This window comes from Hyperolius riggenbachi, chromosome 4 (assembly GCF_040937935.1).
Source record: "Hyperolius riggenbachi isolate aHypRig1 chromosome 4, aHypRig1.pri, whole genome shotgun sequence".
Lineage (NCBI taxonomy): Eukaryota > Metazoa > Chordata > Amphibia > Anura > Hyperoliidae > Hyperolius > Hyperolius riggenbachi.
Genome location: NC_090649.1, coordinates 404,774,290 through 404,790,805, shown reverse-complemented (window position 1 = coordinate 404,790,805; position 16,516 = coordinate 404,774,290). Strand labels below are relative to the sequence as shown.

At 43.2% G+C, this 16,516-nt stretch overlaps 1 protein-coding gene and 1 non-coding gene across 3 annotated transcripts in view; one reads left to right on the top strand and one right to left on the bottom strand.

The window, feature by feature from the left end:
* Positions 1-16,516, top strand: part of APLF (aprataxin and PNKP like factor) — a 369,988-nt gene that overhangs the window by 271,657 nt on the left and 81,815 nt on the right. The gene's annotated exons all lie outside the window — the stretch shown is intronic.
* Positions 14,785-14,856, bottom strand: TRNAP-AGG (transfer RNA proline (anticodon AGG)). The gene has a single exon. It is a non-coding gene; the product is annotated as a tRNA-Pro (tRNA).

Genomic DNA, 16,516 nt, shown 5'->3' with positions numbered 1-16,516 from the left:
TCATTGATGGTACCGAAGTCACCAGGGTACATAGCGCACGGTTCCTAGGCACCACCATCACGGAGAACTTGAGATGGGATGTAAATACCTCCACAACCCAAAAGAAGGCCCAGCAGAGATTGTTCTTCCTGAGGCAACTGAGGAAGTTTGGAATGCCCAGGGAGCTACTGACCAGTTTCTATACGGCGACCATCGAATCTGTCCTTTGCTCCTCCATCATTGTCTGGTACTCGGGGGCAAATGCAAAGGATAGGCTCAAACTCCAGAGAGTCATCAACGTGGCTGAGAAGATCATTGGGTCGCCCCTGCCACCCTTGGACCTTCTACACACATCCAGAATGAGGACCAGGGCAAATAGAATTTTACTCGACCCCGCCCACCCTGGCAATCACTTCTTCAGTCCCCTCCGCTCGGGACGTCGCTATAGGTCCATATACACCAAAACCACCAGGCGTAGGAACACATTCTTCCCTCAAGCAATCACTCTCCTCAACTTAGACCTTCTCTTCAATGTCATCTCCTAATCCCCTTCAGCACCTCGGGGCACTAGTGTACGAATGCGTGCCCATAGGCTGTCTCTCATGTTCATCCTTGCATAATAGGGGGACAACCGCTCTATGTGTAATTTTTGCTATGTTAATGTTTCTCTATAAATTGTACTATGTGTAGTGTTACTTGCACTGTTTGCACTTGCCAATATGCCTGTGTCCACAAATAATTCCGGGTGCGGCGCCTGTCGCACTTGGCGAATAAAGTGATTCTGATTCCTAATTTCGATTTTTAATCGTTTTTTTACATCCGATTCCGATTTTTAATTGTTACTGCATGCTGCATTTTTTCCTCCGTTTTTCTGTTGATTGCATTCAGGGAAAATCGGAATTGCAAATCGGAAACGGAATTCGAATCGCAAAACAGATTTGCAGTTTGCAGGGAGCCTTACAGTTACTTTATAAAGTGATTTTATTTGGCAAAATGTTTCTCTCTCTTCCATAAATTGTTTATGGACTTTCAGATAAGGATTGAGGCATCTCCCCAACAGGCCTATTCCCATTAACATGCTAGAAGATTGAGGCACTCTACAGAATAACCTTTTGGATTGATAATGCTTCTCACGACAGGTTCTTCGTTAATTTGATTGGAGATTTGCTTTAGTGAGAAGATTGAAAACTAACGGAAACATGTCATAAGGGAAATGGGGAAGCTGGCTTTGCTGATTTCTTTTCACAATATGTTTGTTGACTTGTTATAATGTTGACCCTCTGGATATCATACTTCAAGTAAGGAAATCAGAAAAGCCAGAACACTTGCTCTGTATATTTTTCAGGTGAGTGATTAATTGTTACAGAGAACAAACAGAGTTACAGATTGCCCAGCAAGCTCATAGTGAACCTGAACTCCCAGGAGTCTGTAAGGGGCTGAAAGGAATCAAAAAGCCTCCTTACTAAAATGCTATGCATAATAGAAGTTTGCCTTCTTAAAACAGAAGTTATTTGCGATCATTCAGGATGGAGTGAGCTCTGAGGTGTCCCACAATGCATCACTGACCGATGTGCAAATCATCCATTGGTTGTCCCTGATAGTTGTCCCAGAATCGCTGGAATGCAATGATGTGTCAGCTTGTTAAAATTATACAGCCAAGCTGATCCAACATGCATACAGACTGTTTCAGATTGGTTGATCCTCATCAGTGCATGGCATGGATTAATATGGCTCTTTGGGGTAGAACATGAAATACCCAGAGTTACAGATTACCCAGCAAGCTCATGGTGAACCAGAACTCCTAGGAATGTGTACAAGGCTGAAAGGGATCAAAAAGCCTCCTTACTAAAATGTTACCACAGTTTCCTTACTAAAATGAAATATAAAATAAAAATCTTCCTTCTCAAATACCTTCTGTTGTAAGATGGAAAAAATACTGTATTTTTGGAATATAAGACGCTCCGGACTGTAAAACGCTCCTAGGTTTAGAGGGCAAGAAACAGGGAAAAATATATTAAACCTGGTGTGTCCATGTTCCAGGAACGTCTTGTAGATGTTCTCCCCCAATTATTGTGTCCCCCTTGTACCTCTTGCGTCCCCATGTGTCCTCCTGTGTCCCTTTCTGTCCCTCATATGTCCCCTTCTTTCCCCCATGTCTCTCCCCTCCCCCTGTGTGCAGAGGAGGACACGGGGACACTACAGGGAGTCCCAGACATTGCGGCGGGTCGGCAGTTCGTTACAACAGGTGTTCGTATGTTGGGCATTTGCTGTATTTGGAATATAAGATGCAGTGGTGATCTCCCTATTTTATATATAAAACCTTAATGCTGCAACCCAAGCTCAACACAGCATCAGGGAGTCAACCAGTCCACACCCGTATCCACCAGGGTGTGTAGCAACAGTCCAAAATAGAGAAAGACTGGGTCTCGACCTGGATTTTTAGGCCAATTGGCCGATTTTATTTTGCAAATACCACAGTGCAAAAGCACAACGTTTCAACCTGATGGTCTTTTTCAAGCATTTGAAAAAGACCATCAGGTCGCAACGTTGTGCTTTTGCACTGTGGTATTTGCAAAATAAAATCGGTCAATTGGCCTGAAAATCCAGGTCGAGACCCAGTCTTTCTCTATTTTGCATAAAAATTTGAGGCAACTATAGCATTTTTTACAGAATCCCTTCATTTCAGGGGCTCAAAAGTAATTGGACAATTGACTCAAAGGCTATATCAGGGACAGGTGGGGGTGATTCTGTTGTTATGTCATTATTAATTAAGCAGATAAAAGGCCTGATTGATTTGAGATGTGGTGCTTGCATGTGGAAAGTTTTGCTGTGAACAGACAACATGCGGTTAAATTAGCTTTTCCATGCAGGTGAAAAAAGCCATCCATAAGCTGCAAAAACAGAAAAAAAAATTGCTACCTTATAACGAGTGGCAAAATTTACAGTTTGGTACATCCCAAGGAAAAAAAGCAAGCACTGGTGAACTCGGCAACGCAAAAAGACTTGGACATCCATGGAAGACAACAGTGGTGGACGATTGCAGATTAATTTCCATGGTGAAGAGAAACTGCCTTCACAGCAGCCAACCAAAAGATCAACACTCTCCAGGGGGTAGGCGTATCAATATCTAAGTCTACCATAAAGAGAAGACTGCATGAAAGTAAATACAGAGGATGCACTGCAAGGTGCAAGCCACTCATAAGCCTCAAGAATAGAAAGACTTGATTGGACTTTGCTAAAGAACATCTAAAAAAGCAAGCACAGTTCTGGAAAAAAACTTTCTTTGGATATATGAAATGAAGATCAACCTCTACCAGAATGATGGCAAGAAAAAAGTATGGAGAAAGCGTGGAACAGCTCATTATCCAAAGCATACAACATCATGTGTAAAACACGGTGGAGGCAGTGTGATGGCTTGGGTGTGCATGACTGCCAGTGGCACTGGGACACTAGTATATATTGATGATGTGACACAGGACAGAAGCAACTGCATTAATTCTGAGAAGTTCAGAGACGTACTGTCTGCTCAAATCAAGCTAAATACAGTCAAATTGATTGGGTGGCATTTCATGATACAGATGGACAATGACCCAAAATATACAGCCAAAGCATCTCAGGAGTTCATTAAATCAAAGAAGTGAAAAATTCTTGAAAGGCCAAGTCAGTAACCTGATCTTTACCCAATTGAGCATGCATTTCACTTTTTAAAGACCAAACTTCAGGCAGAAAGGCCCACCAATAAACATCAACTGAAAGCCGCTGCTGTAAAGGCTTGGCAGAGGCATACCTATAAAACAGCCGCCAGATTTGGGTGCAGGATAAAGCCGATATACGGCTTAACCTGCTCCTGCACAAGTCCAGGCGGCACTAATTACCATTCCCTCTTGGTTGCTGTGGATAGTAGGGAATTATGTAAATCGGCTTCCAGCTATTGCTGGCGGCCCAATGACAGTGTTTTAAAAGTAATTTGAACTCCATCTTTAGACTTGGCTATAGCCATAATTCCTATTACGGCTTATGGTGACGCCGGCTGCGCTCAAATCTCCTGTGCTGTTTTAACAGCTCTTGTGGCAGAGAATTATAAAGGAGGAAACCCAGCATCTGGTGATGTCCATCTTCAGGCTGTCATTGTCAGTAAATAGTTTTCAATCAAGTATTAGTATTTCAAATTTTTATTTCCCATTGTTTGATTTGTCCAATTACTTTTGAGCCCCTGAAATAAAGGGGTTGTGTTAAAAAATGCTTTAGTTGCCTAACGTTTTATTTAATTGTTTTGTTTACTTTGTTCAACTCCATCTGGGTTGTTTCATTTAAAATCCATTGTAGTAATGTACAAAATCATAATTAGAAATAAGATGTCTCTGTCCAAATATTTATGGACCTAACTGTGTATGTGTGTATCTATCTATCTATCTATCTATCTATCTATCTATCTATCTATCTATCTATCTATCTATCTATCTGTTTTTGTTTTTTAACTTGACCTTGGGTTTCTGCCACTATAGTAGAGATATTTGTAGATGAGCCACTAGAGGGAGCTCTGTGTTTCCCTGATGCCACTCTCTGATCAGCAGCTTTTGATGTTCGGTGCCAGCTACACACAATGAAATTATGCTGTGATATTTCCTGCAGCAATTTACAGGGTATAATGAAAACATGTCAGTAATTCTCAGTCTGATGTCCCCCGCTGTAGTCAGTTTTGGGAGAAATTTGCACAATGTATGCACAAACACAGTTTCGTGCATGCGTTCCCTACACACTGCATGTGCATCTCGGTGCATTAAATCGCAGATGTCGGCTGTTACAGCACTATAGAACCCAGTGGCAAGCTGCGTGTGATACAATGTACAGCTGTATTGTGTACAGTAACATTAAATTTATTTATTTTTTTAACAGGTAAGTTTTTATTGAATTTTGTGCACAAAATATAAAGTACAACAATCATCAGCAATAGTGCAAGGGAAGGAAGGGAAAGGTGAGACATGAATCATCAGATACATTTTTACATGATGCAGGGATACATATCAAGTGTACAAAATAGCCTATTTTGATACAATAGGGCTACTCCATAGGCACCTAAAATCCAAAGATACAGTGTCAATTCATTAATCACCATTAGTCTAGAGCAGGCTTTCTCAACCAGGGTTCCTTGAGTACTTTGCAGGGGTTCCTTGGCATTTTTCCCTTTAATGGGGGTTGTGGTAAGTATCATAGATAGCACACAATAATAGGGGTGCTGTGAAAAGAAGCACTAAATTGGTTGTCAGAATAATAATGAGCACATTGATAAAAAGCACTAGAATAAGGAGACCTTATAAAGAAGGGCACTGTAATAGGGGGTAGTGGCATAAACAGCCCACTTTTAAAGACCATGCCACCGGCAGAATAAAATCAGGGGTTCCTTGGGATCCAAAAATTGCTTGCAGGGGTTCCTTGGGATCCAAAAAGTATTTGCAGGGTTCCTCCAGGGTAAAAACGTTGAGAAAGGCTGGTCTAGACCTTACAAAGGATATATACGTTTATTTCCTTGCTAATCTTCAAAATGCTTGAAAATATAGGGAAGAGCATCAATGTTAACCTAAGTCAGTGGTACCCAAACAGTAACATGAAACATGAATACCTTTCATAATATTAATGATGTAAGTAGTTCCAATCCACGCACATGGCAGCAGACATTTCTATCTCTTTCCGGCTCCATTCCGCGCATGCAGCATTTGGCGGTTTAACTCTTTATATGTTCTTAAAAGCCTACCAGCGCTGATGTAGCAAAAATTTCCGAATCTTTATTAGACACGTGAAGATGTGTGCTTATAGATAGGCAGCTCAGTAGGAATAGGCTTTCTGGATTCATAATCCTTTCTCCAACCTGGAATATTACTATATTGATTTTTACAACAAGGACAACAACATAAAATGTGGTTGTAGTCAGCAGGTTTTCTTTTGCCAGTGTAAGAAGAGTGCCATATATAAATGTAGATCAATGCCTGTCTTATTTAGTTGAACCATTATTTTTTTATTTTTGCAGATGCTTAAAGGAACAATAAAAATGATTGAGCAACTCTCTTGCTAACGCATTTCATTTTTCAACATTTAAAGGGAATCCTGTTGTAATAATAAAGCTTGTTTTAAAGTGAACAGGTTTAAGAAAATAATATTATTAGTGGGTAATGGTTTTAAAATCCTTGTATCTCTAAACCTAGTGCATAAACATACAATAAATATACAATTACATGGGGCAACCCATTATACATGCAGGGTGTGCTTTCTGCTTTGTTAAAGGATACCTGGAACAAATGGTTATTTAAAAACAGATGCTATATTAGTGTGTAAGGAGGTGTTTAGACTCTTACCTCACCTCCCTTGTGGCTGTGCCCCCCTCTGTTTATTGGCAAAAGTCTCCAGTATTATCCCATAGGTGGGTGTGGTCGGCGTCCTTTGACCCGGGCATACATGGCTGCGCATGTGCAGTATGTAAGGTCAGCATCATGTGGCCCCACCCCCCACTGGTGCACATAGGAGGCGCGTGAGGAATGCGGTCACAAGGTGCCGACCTAATATACTGCGCATGTGCAGCCATGCATGTCTGTGTCGAAGAGCGCCGACCGCACCGACCTACAGGAGAATACTAGAGACTTTTACCAATAAATGGAGGTGGACGTGGCCACAACGGAGGTGCGATAAGAGCCTGCACACCTCCCCACACACTAATATAGCATCCAATTATTAATAAAGATTCGCCTCGTGTATCTTTTAATCCTAAGTCAGCAGGATAGCATACTGGTAAGGGTTCGAAGGTTCGAATCCCAGCTCAAGCCAGTATGTAAAACAGTAATGGAGTCTTAGGCAAGGCTGCCTAATGATTCCGGTTGCGAACGCCGCCCTAGGTGCCTGCAGCCATGATCTGATGCACTTTGAGTCCGCCAGGAGAATATAAATGTTCTGTGTCTTGTCTTCTCTACACAATGTGTTACCAATCTAAAATATTTATAGATGTAAATGGCCGGCCCAAGCACTAGTCGTGAGCCTAGGAGTACCAGTGTGCTAAGAGGCGGCTGTCTTGGAGTTGCGACTCCGCACTCACCACCCTGAAGCCTGAACTGGCATCACTGCTCTCATAGCATACAGAATTGGATGCATGGACTGGATAGGGATTCCCATCCAACCCACCTTTCCAGCACTCTATGTTTCCTCTGAAGGCTGGTCTCTGCTGAGGGAGAATAGAGAGCTGGAAGGTGGGATAGATGGGCAGTCCCATCAGTCCAGCCATCCAGCTCTATATGCCCAGGGGACAGTGCTGTCAGCGCAGCTCCAGGATTGTGAATGCTGGTAGTATGCTGAGTAGAGATGGGAAGTTCGGATCTTTTGAATGATTTGGATGGTTCGAATCGGATCATTGAAAAGATCTGGATCTTTGATCCGAATCTCGGATCATTTTACTAGGGAAGCATTGGGGGGGGGGGGGTGAAATGACTAGCAGGACAGGAGTTTCCATGCGGTGGGCAGAGAAGGGGAGGGGGTGGACACACAGAGAAGGGGAGAAGGTGGACAGAGAAGGGAGGATGGGCGAGCAGAGAGCAGAAGTGTTTGTTTGCACACATTACCCACATGCTGCAATCATATGCTTTACATATATTTCACCTATACAGTGGTGTGAAAAACTATTTGCCCCCTTCCTGATTTCTTATTCTTTTGCATGTTTGTCACACTTAAATGTTTCTGCTCATCAAAAACCGTTAACTATTAGTCAAAGATAACATAATTGAACACAAAATGCAGTTTTAAATGATGGTTTTTATTATTTAGTGAGAAAAAAAACTCCAAATCTACATGGCCCTGTGTGAAAAAGAAATTGCCCCCTGAACCTAATAACTGGTTGGGCCACCCTTAGCAGCAATAACTGCAATCAAGTGTTTGCGATAACTTGCAACGAGTGTTTTACAGCGCTCTGGAGGAATTTTGGCCCACTCATCTTTGCAGAATTGTTGTAATTCAGCTTTATTTGAGGGTTTTCTAACTTGAACCGCCTTTTTAAGGTCATGCCACAACATCTCAATAGGATTCAGATCAGGACTTTGACTAGGCCACTCCAAAGTCTTCATTTTGTTTTTCTTCAGCCATTCAGAGGTGGATTTGCTGGTGTGTTTTGGGTCATTGTCCTGCTGCAGCACCCAAGATCGCTTCAGCTTGAGTTGACGAACAGATGGTCAGACATTCTCCTTCAGTATTTTTTGGTAGACAGTAGAATTCATGGTTCCATCTATCACAGCAAGCCTTTCAGGTCCTGAAGCAGCAAAACAACCCCAGACCATCACACTACCACCACCACCTGTCTCTGGCTTCCCTCCAACAGAGCGATCCATCTCTGCTCTGCTTCCAGGACCCCGCTGCCCGCTGAGGGGGGCGTTTCGCTCCTGGCCCCGCCCCCTTTGTGATCTGAATCACTCATTTTGATGATTTGGATGATTCGACTCACAAAAGAGATTCGGATCAAAGATCCGAATCGTTCATGATCCGGATAACACTAATGCTGAGCAGGGGAAGAAGAAGAAGAGAGGCGACAGCGGGTCCAGGCAGACTACAGATGCAGTCAGCACACTTGGGGTGTGGTTAGAATGGAAAACTCTTGTTTATATTGGGATTTTGGTTGTGTGGATTCGGCAGAGAGCAGAGTTTAGGGTGCCAGAAAGTCTTTGCCTATAGGTTCCCGAGAAGTAAAGCCGGCCTTGCAGATAAATGTTATTAGAAATTATTTGTAGCGCTTGCTTTTGTGACTGTCATTGTGATCGCTATACAGGAATGCTGCTGGGCTCACTACTGAACATGGGCCCATATGCAATTAACTTTCTCTCCTGAGTTTTCTCCTAGGTGATATTTTCAAACGTGTCACTAAAATAGCTTTTAACCCACTAGCAGGAAAGAAATACTCAAAATAATTTAGATAGTATGTTTTTACCTACTTTTTCATACTTTTTCATTTGCAAAGGGCTGAAAAATTATGTGAAACACAAGGTGAAAAATCATCTCCTAGGAGAAAACTCGGGAGAAAAAGTGAATTGCATATGGCCATTGTGTCTAATGGAGAGGAGAAGGCGGAGGATAGGTAGGAGAGATCCTTTTACTGCCATGTAAGGAAATTATAATAGAAATCTGCTGAGAAATTTCCACATGTTCCATGCTGTACAGAGGGAGCCTGAGAACAGCAGACAGTATGACTCATGAAAAGGAAGGGGTTAAAGTGATAGTTAGAAGCGAGGCTGAGCAGAGGTGCAGAAAGACTACACTATGGTCAAATATCAACGTTTTCAACTGACTGGAATAGGAAGAAGAAAACCTTTTATAGGGAAGGAAACATCCACAGTACTTTTAGTGAAGTCCTCACTTTCAGAATATAGCAGTGCATTTATATTCTGAGATGCAATGCAGAGTTTATTTTTAAATAATGTTTAGTTTTGCAGCTTCCTACAGGTTGTCCGTATAACCATCCCCCTTTTTATGTGATCTTTTTTTTCTCACCTTTTTTCTATTTTGTTGTTTTCTGGCTTTTTTTTCTTTTTTTTACCTCCAGGGAACTATTAATACACTGTGTGTGTTTTGCTAAGAAGTTACAGTAAAGTGTCAGTTATCCAGCACAGGCGGGGATTGCCTGATGCTGGATATGTGTAATTTCTAGTTACTTGAGAATTCAAGCAATAGGGGCCCAAATGCAACACTAACTTCCCCCGCAGAGCAGCACGCAGCGGAAACCACTCTGGGCACTGGTCCTCTTCACTTCCTGCAGCTGTTTTACTGCATTCTCAGCACAGCTAATGATGTGTCACATGACCTGATGTGGGGCAGGTGACACACATCAGAAGCATATGGAGGATGCAGCAGAGCAGCTGTGTAAGAGAACAGCAAAACATCAAAATAAACCTCCGCACACTCGTGCAAATCCTCATGCGAATCCACTTACAAAAATCATGCAGCAATCAATGCTGTCCCTACAGCTAAATTAAAAGCTGGGATTTTCGTTTCAAGAATAAAGTCTCTTGCGTAGTCAGATACACCGCGTAGAGGTAGCCCAGTGTCGTATGTGTCCTAACTCTGGCCCTGTAACATGCATAGCACGCAGCAGAAACCTCCTCACTTCCTGCAGCTGTTTTACTGCGTTCTTAGCACGGTTTCTGATGTGTCACATGACCTGATGCAGGTCAGGTGACACACATCAGAAGCATACGGAGGATGCAGCAGAGCAGCTGTGTAAGGGAAGAGGACTGGCGCCCAGCGCTCTGGTAAATGATTTTTGATAATGAGTGAGACACGCCCCCCTTGGCTCCCCCGCTAACAGCCGAGAGTGATGATCATATTCTGCTAATTACAATGATGTGAAATTAAACGTAAATATTCGCAATTACACCCATACGTAATTATGATTTGGACATTCGATTGATTTCATGTAATCCCTTCGTAATTTTGCGTAAATTTCATGTAATTTTGTGCCGACTTTAGCTGTCAGTAGCAAAGCCCCCATACATGTTGTCACCAAAATTGCTAGGTATGTTAAGGGTAATAGTAGCAATAAGTCGAAAAGAATTTTGCAAAAAGACCATGTAGTTTTTGAAAAAATTGATTTAAAAAAAATGCAAAGGAAAAAAGGTTTTTTAAACTCAGAAAAAATTCAGTGAAATGATGATCCCTGATTATGTTTACATGCAAAATGAATTACGACTTTTCCCGAAATTTCACATTGTGATTTTGCATCCTAATTGCAAATTATGATGCAAAATTATGATTATGCGAAATTCGGGCTCATCACCATCAGCCGGTTGATTGAGAATGGCGGGACCGGGACTCTACTGTATATACTGTACAATTCACATCTCCCCCTCCCAGGTCATTCTAATAAGATTTTGAGAAGGAACAGGGCTGTGGGATGCAGGCACATGTGGGGGCCTGGCATCCCCTCCCCCTCTTTTTAAATATCCATTTAAAAGGCCCCTTTGGATGTGAAAAGGAAGCCCTGGCCTCAATAAGCTCCACCCACCGCATGCAGGAAGCCTCGCCCACAACCCACAGGAAGCTCCTCTCCCATCTGGGACACTTCGGGTTAAAGTGACAGTGAAGCGAAAAAAACCTCATGATATAATGAATTGGTTGTGTAGGACGGATAATTAATAGAACATTAGTAGCAAAGAAAATAGTGTCATATTTTTATTTTCAGGTATTTTTTTTATAACAATGAAGTTTGTGTTGACACCGCTCAACCCACCGATCTCCGGACTGTGCATGGTCAGGTCAGCAAAGCCCACAATGTACAGCAAAGAGGTCTGCACCAGTCCAGGATTCCAAATCTTTATCTTTATTTAGGACGTATCCAGTACAAAAGTATACATGTTCATCAGTATGCACATGTATACTTTTATACTGGATACGTCCTAAATAAAGATAAAGATTTGGAATCCTGGACTGGTGCCGACCTCTTTGCTGTATTTTTTATAACATTGCATCATTCTCTAATAATTGCAGTTTCCACACTACACTCAGCATTTTAAATGATTTCACAGAGCAGGCTAATGACCCTTTGAACTTTTCTCTGCCGAAAAACCATAAACAAGGAAGAAACAAAGAGAGACAGTTGAGATAAGTGCTTCAAAAACAGTGCTGTACACGACGTTCTAAAGTCGCAGAGCTCACAGGAGCCCTTTTACATAGAGAACAACTTAAAGAGAAGAGGTGGGAATTTATTATGCTAGTGGGGCACAGAGGCTGGTTGTGCACAGTAACACCAGCCTCTGTTGCCCCATGGTGTGGCTCAAAGACCCCCCTGTGCGCCGCTATACCCCCGCAGTGCTGGCGACACGCAGCGTGTCGCCAGCGCAATGTTTATCTAAGCGCTGTCTATCAGCGCCGCTCCCCCGCCTCCTCCACATCGGCGCTATCCGACGCATCACTTCCCTCCAATCAGCCGGAGGGAAGGGACACAGGCGGGTAGCGCCGATAAGGAGGAGGCGGGGGAGCGGCGCTGACAGACAGCGCTTAGGTAAACATTGTCGCCAGCACTGTGGGGGTATAGCGGCGCGCAGGGGGGTCCTGGAGGCACACCATGAAGCAACAGAAGCTGGTGATAGTGTGCACAACCAGCCTCTGTGCCCCACTAGCATAATAAAATCCCACCTCGGGTTCTCATTAAGTTACTTAGGTCTTCCTGTACTGGAAACAATATGAGACTCATATCTGTGCTAATGTTTTATTTCTTAGCAGTACTACACATACAAATCATTATATATAGTTTATTTCCACTTCAGATTCCCTTTAAAGAGGTCCCATACAGGAATCCTAGTGTAACCCTCCCTGCAGCTGTGTGGGAGCAGGTAAGATGGTGTCTCTCTGACAGCAGTGACCTCTCCCTCCCCCCAGCATTCACAGTGACCTCTCCCTCAACCTTGCACCCACAGTGACCTCTCCCTCCAGCTAGGACCCATACTGACCTCTCCCTCCCCAGCATTAGCGCTGCGATGATCCTGCCTCCCCGTGCATCCACACTGACCTCTCCCTTCCCCAGCACCCACATTGACCTTTCCCACCCCCAGCCGCAGCCTTCCTGTCCCCAGCAGCACCCATACTAACTTCCTCAGCACCTAAACTGACCTCTCCCTCCCCCAGCACCCCCAGTGACCTCTCCCTCCACCTAGGACCCATACTGACCTCTCCTCCCACAGCATTAGCAGCAATGCAGAGCGATGTGAGACGCTTATTGAGCATGGTGCAAGTGTGTGTAGAACCTTGAGTATGAAATAAAACATGTGATGTCGCATGAATTCTAATATATTTGTCTGAAAGACAATTTGAAGTAGACACACAGCTGACAAGTTATCACAGCTGACTTAGAGACTCACTTAAAGAGAACCTAAAGTGAACATAAAAAAAAGAGTTTCGCTTACCTGGGGCTTCTACCAGCCCTTCTGAAGCTGCCCTGTGCCCACGCAGGAGCATGATCCAGGATGCACGTGGCCAGGGCTGCGTGGTGCAGTGGCTGGCGACTAACTCTTTCACTGAAATCGAAACGAAGTCAATGCGAGGGACCGGAGCAAGAGGTATATAGAGGCTGCCATATTGATTTCCTTTTAAGCAATACTGGCTTCCTGGCAGTCCTGCTGATCCTCTCCCTCTAATACTTTTAGCTATAGACCCTGAACAAGCATTCAAATCAGATGTTTCTGACTGATTGTCAGATGTGACAGGATTGGTTTGTTTCAGGTGTGATTCAGACACTACTGCAGCCAAATAGATCAGCGGTTTGTTGTATTGTTGTATACAGAGGTGCCAGCGAAGGATAAAATTATATTAAAATCAGCTTAAAACTGGGCGGTATTGGTGGACTTGTCTCCCCACAAATTACACAACTTGTATTATTAAAAAGACGTGTAAAAGCGCCTCTGTCTGTCTATTACACATCCTGGCACGCATCCAGCTTCTCCTCTCTTGTACTTTGCTTGAGGAAGCGGGCTACAGACCTGCGAAATGCATTGCAGAGTGTAGCGGAGCAAGAAATACTTACCCATTGTTCACCTACCAACAATAAAACACTATTGGGACTCTCGATTTGATCCTTTTTGTCTTCAGATAGATCAGCAGGGCCGCCAGGCAACTGGTATTGTTTAAAAGGAAATATATATGTCACCCTCCATACACTTATTGCTTCAGGTTCCCTTTAATCACTTCAGTACCAACATATAAACCATCCCACGAAGTATGACTGCATTCGCCGCATGCATGTTTTAGATGTGCGAGTCAGACACTACTTATGCATAAGAGATCAGCCAAGCAACTAGTATTGTTTAAAAGGAAATCTATATGGCAGACTCCCCATCCCTCTCAGGTAGGTTCTCCTTTAATTGTGCTTTGGTTAGATCTACCTCCACTCCTGCCCTGCCACTGATTGATTGAGATCTTTCAGGTCAGATCAATAATTTTGATGGATTTATGCTGAAAATCTATCAAAATTACGACCAATCCAACATGTTGGAATATAGATTTCTGGCAGATTTTATCCCATCTGCCAAATAAGGTGACCATTAAATATATAATCCTTTGTACAATCTATTCTCCGATTCAACTGTAATATCGATCACATCAATCCGGTTTTAAGATTGATTCGATTTCTCTGATTTATTTGGATAGCGGCTATCCTTCCGTTGCTGGGGCTGAATGATTGTTTCTGATTGATTGCTCGGCCAAGGAATCACATTGTTAATGGCATCCTTTATAAGATTAGCCAGCAATCGACAGGGAAAATCAACAAGTCTATGGCCATCTTAAGTTCAAGACAAAACACATTACAGGTAGTCCCCGATTTACGAACGACCAACTTATGAACGACCCTCCGATACGAACGGCATGGATTCCCTGTTTCCATGGGAACAAGTCAAAAAAAATTCAAATTGGACTTGTTGTTTTTGAGAAAATCGATTTTAAAAAAATCAAAGAAAAATTGGCTTTTCAACTTGTATAAACAGGTACAAAGGACAGAGGAGACACAGAGGGGGACACTGGTAACACAGAGGAGGTACAGGGGACAGAGATGGCACAATGTTCTGACTTAAGAACAGATTCAGGTTAAGAACGAACCTACAGTCCCTATCTCGTTCGTTAACCAGGGACTACCTGTATGTAATGGTCACAATTATGAACCTGCTCAGTTTGCATTAGTGCAGAATCAAACTGGAATATCCTGATGAAATGTAATAAAGCCACTTCATAAAACTGCAATTCAACAGGATTACGCATGTAAAGTATAATGTCTGAAGTTTACTATAAAATAAAATTGGGCTCGTCCGGGATTTGAACCCGGGACCTCTCGCACCCTAAGCGAGAATCATACCCCTAGACCAACGAGCCAGCCTCTTGCATTTCATCCAGATGTAAATGTGAACGCCACATCAGCAGTACTGTAGTGTTAAATTACAGTGTACAGCAAACGAATAGTGCTTGAAGCCACTAGAGAACAGGAGAAAGTCAGAAATGGTGAGACTGTAGAAAAGACAGGATCTGCTGAACATATGCATTCAAAACTCACTGTAAAACTGTTTTCTAGAGTTTGTATTTAGCGGATTTTTTTCAGACCACTTTCACATATGTTTTACCTGTGCAGCCAGGATAGTGGATTGACAGGTACAAAATGTGAAAATGTTACAAAACTTTCAAGATTTCAAGATAATTTTTTGTTAAATTGATGACTCTTTCTTGTTTTTGTTTTTTTTCCTTCAAATTATCCCTTTGGATAGGTATAAGGGTTTAGGTGTTTAAGTTAAGGTTACCAAATGTTCATCGATTTTTCTCTTTTGATTCCCTGAAGATTCGAATCATCTGCTGGTAATCAATTTCTCAAAATGTCAGCGCAATCAATTTTTGATTAATTTTAAGACACAATTGATCAAAAGTATTGATCAGACAGGATGGAAAATTTAGATCGATCGGGGTCGGGACGAGAGCATTGGTAGATCGATGGCCCATAGCGGTGCACTGCATCGAACAGAGCAATTCTGCAGTCTGATTTTGCATAGATTCCCTGCTGGAATCTATTGGAAATGTATGTGTAGTGTACGGCAAGAATCGATTCCTTCTGAATTGATTCTTTTTAGAAAAGGAATCAATCATTTTTGGAAAATTGGGTGGAAAACTGTGTAGGTGTATAGCCTGCTTAAAGGGAAGCCGAGGTGAGAGGATATGGAGGCTGCCATATTTATTTCCTGTTAAACAATGCCACATGCCTGGCAACCTTGTTAATCTTCTGGCATAAATAGTGTCAGAGTCAAAACCCTGGAACAAGCATGTAGCTATTCTATTAGAACCTGAGTCAGAGTACCTGATCTGCTGCATGCTTGTTCAGGGGCTGTGGCTAAAAGTATTAGAGACGCAGGATCAGCAGGACAGCTAGGTAACTGTTAGGGCCCATTCACACCTGAGCGGGAATCGCACGATTCCCGCTCGCGGCAAACCGCTAGCGGTTCTGCAAGAACCGCTACACATTGTAGCCAGTGGCCGTGTTCTCACTGCCGCGGTTGCGGTTAGCGATAACCGCAACCGCGTTGCATGCAGCGGTTTGCCGGCGACGAGCGTTCCGCGATTTGCGATCGTGATTAGCGTGCATAGCACGCTAATCGCGATCGCTCCAAAACCGCCGCAGTGTCCAGTGATTTTTCCGCGCTAATCGCGGGAAAATCACTCCCGCAGAACGCCGGCGGTAATCGCCGGCGTTCTGCGATTGTAAGTGTGAATGGGCCCTTAGGCTCGGTTCACATTGGAGCCTAAATAGCTTACGTTCCGCTCCGATGAGGGGAACGCAGCAGAGGAAGCAATGCTTTCCCGATGGGAAAGTTCACATTGCTGTGTTGCACTTCCTTCCGCTCCCTGCGTTCCGCTTACTGGTGCGGACGTTCCCGACATGCACGATCCTTCCGCTTTTACGGAGCAGAATGCAGCGCAGGAGCGGATGCGCTCCAATGTGAACCCAGCCTAATTGTTTAAAAGTAAATAAATATGGCAGCCTCCATATCCC